Below are 11,306 nucleotides of genomic sequence, written 5' to 3'. Positions count from 1 at the left end.
TGAGCTGCCCAAGGTGATTTTCTTCTTTGCCGATCTCAATTGTGGTTTTTCATCTAAGTATGTGGTGATTAATAATGCAAAAATTTATTAGCTTCGATGCCATGCTATACATAGTGGTTTAAATAACTTGAGTTTCTTATACTAAAAAGTAATTAAGAATTTGTTTCTGTTTCAATTAGAGCCCTGATGCGACAAGGATTGTGTGGTTGTACATGCCACTCGCTATGAGGCGGATGACCTGAATATACGCACTGGGAAAATAGAGTTCTTCGCCTGTTGGATCCTGGAAGCCATTTGCGGTTATACCAATGAAGAGTTGTATTCCAGCCTCACTGTTATCAGGCGTGTTGTCCAGGGTGTACTCAAGCACAAGAAGTTCAAAGCTACTCCTTCATTTGTGAGGCATACTGTTCTTATCAAGCTTACGCAGGAACATGACGTGGCATGCCTCCACAAACAATTTTATCAGTGGCAAGGCCACAAGGTTGTCTTCATGAAGGTTCACATGATTGAGCTGCTGCGGGACGTCCTCGATGATGTTCATGGCAAGGTCCGTCTTGTGTCCAACCCAAATTAGATCAAGGCATGAAATAGTTGCCCTAGCTAGTGTTTAATAGTAGTTTGGATTGTGTCTAATTATCCAAAACTTGCATGTTATCGACCCCTCTCGGGCTAGTACTCTGTTTGAATCCGTCTATGGGAACTGCTGCTACTTTTGTGTGCCCGTGAATCATGTGAGAACCATCGTAATTATTGCCGAAACAGATACGTCCTCACTAGTTTTTTCATGAATATGGCATGTTAAGACATAAGTTGTCACGGTTTATCATACGAGCAGTGTGTGTTTTGATGAAATAGAGCACTCATTCGAGAACTGTGCGCTGACGTATACATAAGTACTTGTAAACACTGTTGGCGCTACCCCACTTGTAAGAAGTTGTGCAAAACATGGCACATTGGCTCAGTTCGCTTCAACACTAGGCTATCGACCAGCTAACAATCAAAAATATTCTGTCTGACATAAAAGCAACTATGTATCTTGTTATAGTGGTTCATGCAGTTAACTGAGGCCACAATGTAAATTCCAAACGTTCACACGCTAGTCCACTGCTCATGTGGAACACTCACATTAAACTTGTCTTCATAAAAAAACTTGAAAAGCATAAGTTAAGCAATTTTATACATCTCAATGATTCATAGAATAACAAACATATACTAGTTCACATCAAAAGACAAAGTTATGAGAAGGTTTACAAATCAGGAAAAAACAAGCAAGGTTTCCCTAAGCAAAGGGCCTCCCGGCAGGCTTAAATTTCTTGGAGTTCACTCTGGTTTTTTCTTGTTGCCACCATCCAGGGTTAGGTTCTCTCATTCCAGAATAACCAATTATAATTGTGGTCTCAGCTGGAATGCTAAACTGAACCATGCAGCGTACTGACCAGGTGAAATTCTTGTGCATTCCACTAAATTGAAGCACCGCTATTTGCACAAATAAGCAGACCACAATGCCTCTTGTCTGAGCACCTATCTAAAAACCCGTCATGCAGCCGTGCCAGCTAGTCCTCGATCTGTGGATGAACTGGTAGGAAGTGCATTCCGGACTAGGATGCAGTTGTTTTCGCTTGTCCCTGCACTGCAATCAGGAAGTAAAACGTATGAATCAGCTTCTTTTAGCTTGTGTCGGTCATTCTACCTTAGTTATTACCAATGTAGGAATACCTTGAAGATTGGAGGTTAGACGATGGCAATGAGGGTTAGCCATCTCAATTGCACAGTTCTACTAAAACTGAGGTGTGTGCTTTTGATTGCGCGGATAGAAACGATACGGAGACAGACATCCCAAAACGATATGGAGACAGACATCCCTGTTTGCGCAAATACGAAATATAGTTATTTAAGCAGTGACAGATATTTGCAGTGGCGTATGATTAACAACATCATCTATTGTGTTATAATTGGAACTAGATTGACAGTATGAAGAGTCCTTAAGTAAGTAGCATCACATCACATCAACAATGCCACTAGATTAACATGCAGAACAATAGCATTAGTATTACTGTCATGAGAGTAGCACATGGTCAGTAAATGTGCAATCAAATTTATGCAGTTCCACTGGGATGAAGCAATGTTAGCGGTCTGAGAGTTAAGTGTAACTGCAAAAACACAATTCATGGGAAATAAAGCAAGACGGAAACACTTCATAAAATGGTGGTGGCATTGCTTCAATTTATCGATGGCACTAGACCATTACTTATAGTGACATTAGGTGGCATTGCTTAATGCTTCATGTGATTTTACATTAACGGTAGAGATATGGGCGTAGAGACAGCAGGGGCATAAAGTGGTGAGGCAGATGTGGCTGTCGAGAGCGGCAAATACTCAGGAAGCATGTCTGCATTTGTCCCATTTTTTATCTCCTCGGCGACATTTTCCTATGTGAGCACAGGATATCTAGACCTGCTCATTCTCATTTGCGTTGTCCCCCAACACCCGTCACTTTCTTTCCTTTTTCAACCAAGAGACAGGTCCACTTCCCCCACCCTTCGCCATCCACCATGCTTTCTTCGTCTTTTCAACCAAGAGACCGGTTGGGTAGCTAGTATCTACTACTTTCCCCCATTTCCTCTTAGAACCAAGTCCTAGATTCATGCTACAGCTTTCCCACTTTCTTCCCTATTTGAACCAACTCTTAGAGTCGACTGTATGAACTAGCTTTGGAAAAGTCTAGGTGGCTTTGGAAAAGCGGACGGAAGTAGAAACCGATCCACACGAAGGGAGCTGGGGCAGTAGAGCAAGGCAGGTTTCAAAGGAATATATACATGAGGGTCGTCGGCATGTGGCAAAGACAGCATCGGGAGGCCGCATCTTGGCCACAATACCGCAGGGAGGAATAAGGGGTCGGAGGCCCTCCCGAGCCGGCGCTCTCTCAGAGAGAACGACACGGCCGCCGATCAGGATGCGCGGGCAGCCGTTGGTCTCCTCCCTTGCCGCCGATGACAGCATGAACGATGCACCTACACCCCTGCCCCTGTCGAGGTTGTCCGGCAGGATTTGTGACCAGCCATGAGCTGAGAGAGAGTGTGGCCACCTATGTCTTGCTTAGATCTGGAGAGCATGAGAGAGTGAACGAGAGGAACCCTAGTAAAGCAAGCGCTAAGGCTCCTGCTTATATATATAGTGGAGTGATTTTGTTGTACCAGCTTCAAAAAAAATTGCTCCTACGTGTACCAGTGAGTGGGTGTGAGAGAACTAGTGCGTGCGTGCACCGCTTCTCTTCATGAGAGTACAATATACTATGCCCAAAGAACGTTCGCCGCAAGACTAATAGTATAAGTGTGTGACTTGTGAGCTAAAATAAAATGTGCGCGACGTCTTTTGTTTCTTAGAAGTTCTGAGGGTAGGGTGTGAAGAGCACATATGTGCGTGACGTCTACCTGCGGATAGACGGTGGGTGTGATGTGCGAGTCCGCGAGAGGACTCGGGAGAGTCATGACTTGTGAGGGTGCGTGTGTGTGAGAGAGGGGGGCACGTATCAATGCAATGCATGTGTCCGTAAATCATTATCCGACAAACATTCGCCACAAGCCTTTTCCCGACGAACGCCATAAGACCCGTTAGATCGGCATCCGACAGTGTCAGTTTTGCCATGTCATTTAATAGAATAGGCGCTCCTCGTACACACAAATCTTCCACATGAGTGTTAGCAACTGACGTATGCTCCCTCCGTTCCGAAATGCAGTGCATATAGCTTTATTGAAAATTCGAACCTCCCAAACTTTTACCGAGTTTTCGTGTACCAAATTGCACATGTGGAATACCCTGTATATATCATTTCATTCATCTTCGAGAGGTAACTATAAAGATGCGAAAGGAGTCTACAAAGAAAGACCATCGTATCATCCGCAACAATTTCAACCATCCTTTGTTGTCGAGGAATATCATAGGAACTCTATATGATATGATTTTTATAGGATTTTTTCCTTTAGAGCCAATTGGTTCGTAGGAATAGATTCATATACTCCACATTTCAAAGGAAATAAACATGATATCATTTCTATAGCTTTAGATCCACTTGGTTCATATGAATGGATTCCTATACTCCCTTAATTTCAAAGGAAAATAAACATTAGCGTATATTCAATAGTAAAGTTCCTATGATATGAACAAAATTACATCTCTTTTCTAATCCCTCCTCATAAGAATTGAGATACATGTCATCTCTAGATTCAATAGAAAAGTTCCTATGATGTGAACAAAATGACATCTCTTTTCCAATCCCTACACATAGGAATTGAGATGCTCCATGTCATCTCTTTCCCTACAACTTCCATGTATACATCTTCTATTCCTAAATAGATTGTACAACCCACTAGTAGCTTTTTTCCAAAACATGCAACTATGGCACAAGAACTATATAGTGTGCCAATAACTTTGCAAGATGGTCGCTGGATGAAGCTAATCTGATAGTGCAGAGATGGCAAATCCGAGCACTACTGGCCATTGGATATCATCAACATTCCACCAGATCTGCCACATGTACAATTAAGAAGACTCCATGGTTGAGCTTAAGCCTAATGCACAAACCTCAAAACACAAGCACTTCTCCTTTGTTCTAGAATCTTATGTATCATAATTGATTTTTTTTCTAAATGAATTGCCATTATTTGTTTTTTACTTTATGCTTTACAATGCACAACCCCATGAATCTTAACATTTTTATGAAACTAATTGATAAATGAACTATAAGAACTAAAAGAACATCTACATCATGCATATATGACTCAAAGCTTTACATGATATAGTGTGTATTTATTCATAATTTGGTTTTGAAATCTCATGCGTTCAATGCATCATTGCCTTTCGGTCGAACCTACGTCCACAATTTTTTGTACGTACAATATCTCCACTGGTCCCCGAACCCAAAATGGTGCATCATTCCCGTAAAACCAAGCGGCCCACACATGCGTCGACTCGAACCCGTTTACTATGACGTGGCCCTGCACGCCGTAGTACTCCTACAAACCCTACCACCGCACTCATCATCGGTTTTCTTCAAGAGGACGAGGGAGAAGCTGATTTGTAGTGGAGGCACTTTCAAAAAAAGGATCTGTAGTGGAGACCCCTACCCTAGGGTGCCCTAGGTAGCTGCCGCACGCATCATTGTTTTCTATTTTCTTTATGCCTTGCACCCTAGAGTGAAATGATGGTTGCTTCGTCCATCCAGCTTAATGCGGGAAAGGTGGGGCTTTGTGGTTTGACCCCTCATCGCTCATTTTCTACTACTGCGGCGGTACGACCGGGGTGCCTCCAATTCCAACCGCTGCTCCAAACTGTAATTTGGTGCATCGCACGTGGAACAAGATGTTGGATGAGCCACATGTCGGCCAAAGGGGTCCTGTTAAGTGTGTCGCCATTTTGTGTGCGGATTGACCCTGCTTGAGTTGCTACGCCAACACGACATTAGCAACCTACCACTTGGTTTTTCTCCTTGTTGAGTCTCGACTATATTGATCTAAAAAGATACATGCTGAACTACCCTCTCCATCTCAGTTTTTTTATTTTTAGGCGTCTCGGTTTATAGGGCATGCACGTAGTTCTAGGTCATCCATTTGACTAACTAAATATGAGTTACTATGTCACAAAAAGTATATCATTGGATTCTTAAGCTGATGTAGTTGTATTTAAAAGTCGAGGGCGGGGCTTTTCCTGCGCGGTAGGGGGGCAGTTCCGCCTAGTCGGTTCGACAAAGACGCGAGAAGATGAGGGAGTAGGCTGCTGCAAACGTAGGGTTGTGTGATTTGACAGCGAGTTACTGTTGCACAGGTGGGGCCCCGTTATTTGACTTGCCATTATCATTTTAACTGCGGCGCTACGACCGGCGTGAGTCTCCTGATTCCTGACCACCTCCATATAGGTGCCTCTCCCAATGCTCCACCATGTAGTTGAGGCTGGCTCTTGCATGAGAGCCCACTTCTCCACTTTTTCCTTGCCTCTTTCCTCCACATATGCAAAAATGGCATGTAAAGCGGGCTTATAGCCCACTGTTGTAGTACTTACTTGCTCCTACAGGTGCTAAGTTTGCCACATAGGCATAAAGTTTGATGTGGCAAGTTTGGTGACCCAAGGAAGAAACGGTGCTAAGAGCATGTACCTAGGTGAAAAGACAATTTTGAGTCTATAGCTAATTAAATGAAGCAAACTTAGCAACAAAAAACTAATAAGCACACCATTTCATTGGAAGAGGTCACTCCTTGGCAAATGCAATAAATACTACTCCCTCTGTCCCATAATATATGAATGTTTTTGGCACTACACTAGTGTCAAAAACATTCTTATATTATGGGACGGAGGGAGTATGAAGAAAGAGATAGAGAGAAGTAAAAAAATACACTTATAGCCAACCTTATAGCTAACCTTGTTGTAGTATGAGTGACTAAGTGATGACTATGTATGACATGCCAACATTAGATAGCCTAACGCGCCGTGTTAAATCTCCAAGGGTGCGCCCGCGCGAGTGATGCGGTGGTCGTGGTAGGCGCGACCATGATACGGGCTGCTGGCAGCCCTTGGATCTGATATCAAACGGTCGCATGCTAAGTTGCTAAAAATTTGCAGAATAACCCTCCAGGATAGGATATTCACCCATAGGTCTAGAATCATGCCATGCAACCGTTCGATCTCAGATCCAAGGGCTCTTGGAAGCCCGTATCATGGGATAATGGAAACCCACTACCCTGTCGTTCGCACGCTGGCAGTTCGCTCCTACTCGTCCCCGCACGGCCTTTAATATTATGGCAGTTCGCTCCTAGTCGTCCCGTCCTTTCACATTACGACAGTTTCACTAACCCTAACCCTCCTCCCAAATCCATGGCATCCCAAATCTCCATGATCAGCGGTGAGTAAAAGGTTAGAACCATCACCGGCGATGAGTTCGATGTCATCTACACCCGTTCTTGCACGACGGTGAAAGGATGCCTTTCTCGCTTCAGACGCATGTTTGAAAACTCAGATAATGAGTGGGTCGCTGGGCTAGATGTTGAGTACACCACAGTCCTAGGACGAGAGAAGGATCTAAAGGACGAAGAGAGGAAGAAGCCCGCCATGATCCAGGTTTGCGTGCATGACTTATGCTTGGTCTACCACATATGCCATGCCGATGTTGAATGCCTGAATTTTAAGAACTTCCTCGAGAGCAACCTACTCAAATTCGTTACTGTAGACTTTACGAACGACAAAGAAGTCCTAGGTCGGATAGGCCTCGTTGTAGGCAACCCCTTCGACCTCCAGAAGAATCGGCTGCTGCCCTCCGGTGGCCAGCCTTCAATGCTGACCCTGGCAGGAACTATGGTTCATCCTTCGTACGGTAAACTGGAGAAACCTCAGTACATGTTTCATCGTCATGCATGGCGGCAGAATGTACTAGATATAGACCACATCCACTACGCTGCAATGGATGGCTACCTTTGTTTCAATATCTATAAGGGTTGGATGAAGAGCAAGAGCCAAGTGTGCAGTTCAAGCAAAGAAGTATCGGCCAAGAGGAAGAGGGACAAGGACGAAGTCAAGGACGAAGTCAAGGACGTGGACGAGGACTCTGAGTGAGTAAGGTGTCAGTATTGTTGCTCATGGTGGTTCTAATGCAGTGTCTACCGGATTAGTTGCATAGTTTAATTTCAGGTGTGCTTAGTTTAATTTTAGGGGTGTGTTGTGCTGAGCCCCAGCAGAACTATGTTATGTTTCTTCTCGTCACTTTAACTCCTCAATATGTACATACTACTTGTACTTCTTTAAGATAATTTAGCACCCCAATTAAGCACGTACAAGCTTTTTTAATAGTACTATCTGCATAATTTGGCGACGAGCGCTCTCTATATGTACCATATTTTTTCTAATTTCAATTTTTGCTCCATGGCGCAATCCATCGATACTACTACTGTACAAAAGTATACATTTTTAAAAGGCTAGAGTACTGTTCATCACATATATAGCCAGTTAAATTCTCAACCTAGAATGACGTGCATGCCATGGAAACTGATACGGAGGAAGTATGGTAAAAATGAGGTGATTTTACCGAGCGATCGGCGGGGGAGCATGGCCTGTCATGCGGTCCCACGTGTCATGATGTACCAAGGCGATGCGTGTGTCCCTCTTGAGGCAGAAACAATACTACGTGGTTTGAGATGATGGCGAACCGAAGTGTGAAATAATGGTTGCTTCATCCGTCTGGGAAGGTGCGGCATTGTGATTTGACGTCTCATTGCTCATTACTACTACTGGGTCGGTACGAGTGGGGTGCGTCCCCCCTGCTGTTCTGCACTGTTATTTGGTGCTTGACACGTCGACCCGGTTGCTATATGTCCCACATGTCAGCGACAGGAAGTACAGAATTCATGAAAGAGAGCATCGACGGAGGAGTATACTATAGAATTCATGAAAGGGAGCGACTTAGTTTTGGAAAAATCTATTTTTACGGAGTACGTACCCACTAGGGTTTATAGAGCTCATCTAGAAAACATTCGTTTTTCCGTTTGATGTCTCAATTCTACTACTAGTAGTAGTACCATTACATGTTGGATTTCGAGGTGCGTTAGATCACCCGATGCAAGCAGTGTCAAGTGGAAACTCACCAATGCATGTAGAAGTTCATGCAAATTTAGGCTGACCATAGTGGGGGTAACATAACCGGTAACATGCACATGGGACTAGCAAACATGCTTATGTGGCACATAATTAAAGAAGAGAGAGAGGGTTAGAGTAACATAGGTAGATACTGTATCATGTTAAATGCTATGCTACTTTGTGTCATGCATGGCAATAAATATGGTCATCTATGATACTACTTTATGTTACTATGCACTTGGAGGTAGTATCATATACTAGTATCATATGCATGATACTAGTATATGATACTCCCCACTATGAGTAGCCTTAGTGGTCATTCATGCATTCGTTCTAATTAATGCCTCGGTAAACACAACTTATTGAGAAAAACGAGCGTACTAATTACTTGTGCAAACTATGAAATTAATTCGACCACTCACCGTCTACCTTGGTTGGAGAGATTTTGAAATTGAGCCATAAACTAGAAAGGAGGGAGTAGTAACTTTTGTCTCGATTACTATTTGTGGCCTTGTATAGATGCAAAATGTATTTTTATAGTGGCCTTGTATAAGTAAATGGAGGGAGTACTAAAGGACATATATATTCCAAACAATATGATAATCTCTCCAACCAAGGTACGTAGCAGGGACGAGGAGTAAATGGAGGGAGTAGTAAAATTTTCTCCTCGTCCTGCGAGCCACCGCGCGCGTGGGCGAGGGAGCGGGCGTAAGGCATACAGTACTACTACTACTACTACTACTCGTAAGCAAGCTTCACCTCATCCTGCAAGCCACCGTGCCCGTGGGCGGGGGAGACAGCATACTAAGCAAGCTTCTCCTCGTTTTGTGAGTTGACGGGACACATCAAAAGTACTCTAGTGTATAGAGCCTTGCCTCTAAGGTAGGCCCCACATGGTTTGCCTCTTTTTTAACATAACACGTCAAGTTGCAATTTGTTTGTTCACCCATGGTAGAAGACCCTCCCTCCACCAAGTGGACAACCAGTACACGTGTCAAATTACCACATGGGCTGCCTTTTCATACAGAAATGAGCTCCACCATGTACCCGCGCGGGTGTGGTTGGGAAAGAGATGGGAGTACGTGCGTTGTGCGTGCACCTCTTCTCTTCGTGCACGTCCCCCACCTACGTGGGTGTGTGTGAGAGAGATACAAACCTAGACATAATGCGCCATCCATCCCCATGCCTCCGCCCAGTCCGACCACCAGTCACCACCACGCCCCACTCCTCCTCACCTTATCTCTCATCTTTCTCCCTCCATTTTCATATACAAGGGGCCACTATCAAAATTACAATTTGCAGATATACAAGGCCACTAACACTAATCGATGCAATATTAATGATGTTTGCCTCGTGGTACTAGCAAAGGAGGACATTAATTATCCCTTGCATGCATGCGGGAGTTTGTAAAAAATGCATCTTGATGTTCCGTGCAATGCATGGGCATCTTGCTAGTCCATGAAAACAACACATGGCAAAAAATCCATGGCGAATGAGGGATTTGAATCTGTTGGGAGGGGTTGTTTGGATCTTGCCCGGGGTAGCCAAAATATTGGCGACCCTTTTGTCCACCGGTGCCTTTGCCACCGATGAACGAGGAATGGCTCGGGTGCTCATGCATCCTCCAGCGCGCACGTTGGAGACAAGCTAGCACGAGCTGTGGTTTTTTTGTCCCACAATGTCGCTCGAGCCTCCCGCAGACTGACCAGCGACCCGCAAATTATGCCATCCAACCATAGTCGCACACATTATGACAACAACTCAACCAACCGGACGAAATTTACGCAAACACGTAGACAAACTGATATTTCATATAAACAACGACGGAAATCATATAAAATATCGGATTTTCATACAAACATGATGGATTTCATTACATTCAAATGAACTACACGGTGCTAGTTCTGGACAGCACAGGTATATAATACCTGGCCTAAATGGTTGCACGCCGATCGATTTCTGTTCCTCATGTCTGGCAGCACGATCACCGGACTGCCGGGAGCCCTAGAGGTATATGCTTCAGCGCAAAGGATGGCTCGCTTCCCCACTGCCCAACTGATATCATTGGCTGATGCCGAAGATGATGGTGGCCGGCACCGGTTCGAGTTTATCACTGGCCACTACTTCGTCATGGCTGGCACCGACTCGAGTTCATCCTAACATTCCCCTCTTCTGTCGAGCCCATGCGGGGTCAATGAAGGTCCTGCAACAAAAGGATCCGGCAAGACACCTGCTATGTACGCCGGTGTCGCCTCTGTGGTGGCCTTCATGGGACCCAAGTGGAGGCAGCCTCCCGTGTTCTACTTCTCCTCGATGATGGTGGCGGACGCGGAGGCATTGGCCACCGACTCATCGCTCTCCGCGCACCTGGCTTCTGTCGCTGCTTGCATGGCGCGGCCGCCGGCATGGGAGTCTCGGCCACAGAAATGGGAGACGTGATACGAGGCGGTGGCGTGGACGGCAGCAACGACGCCACGTCAGTCGATTGACTTTTTCATCTCTTGTCATTAGATTTTCCAGCCGTTGGATACGAAATCAAGGGCCTCCCGTTTATCATCAAACTCCACCCCCAGAGCCACTAGCCACCACCGGCCGAACCGTCGGCCCGCGACACCACGCCGCCCCACCCTCCCCGAAACCACTCCCCACCGCCAGTCCGCTGCCACACCAACCATCCCTCTAGCCCC

This window comes from Triticum aestivum, chromosome 6B (genome assembly GCF_018294505.1).
Source record: "Triticum aestivum cultivar Chinese Spring chromosome 6B, IWGSC CS RefSeq v2.1, whole genome shotgun sequence".
Taxonomy (NCBI): domain Eukaryota; kingdom Viridiplantae; phylum Streptophyta; class Magnoliopsida; order Poales; family Poaceae; genus Triticum; species Triticum aestivum.
Note: the sequence above shows the minus strand (reverse complement) of the source record.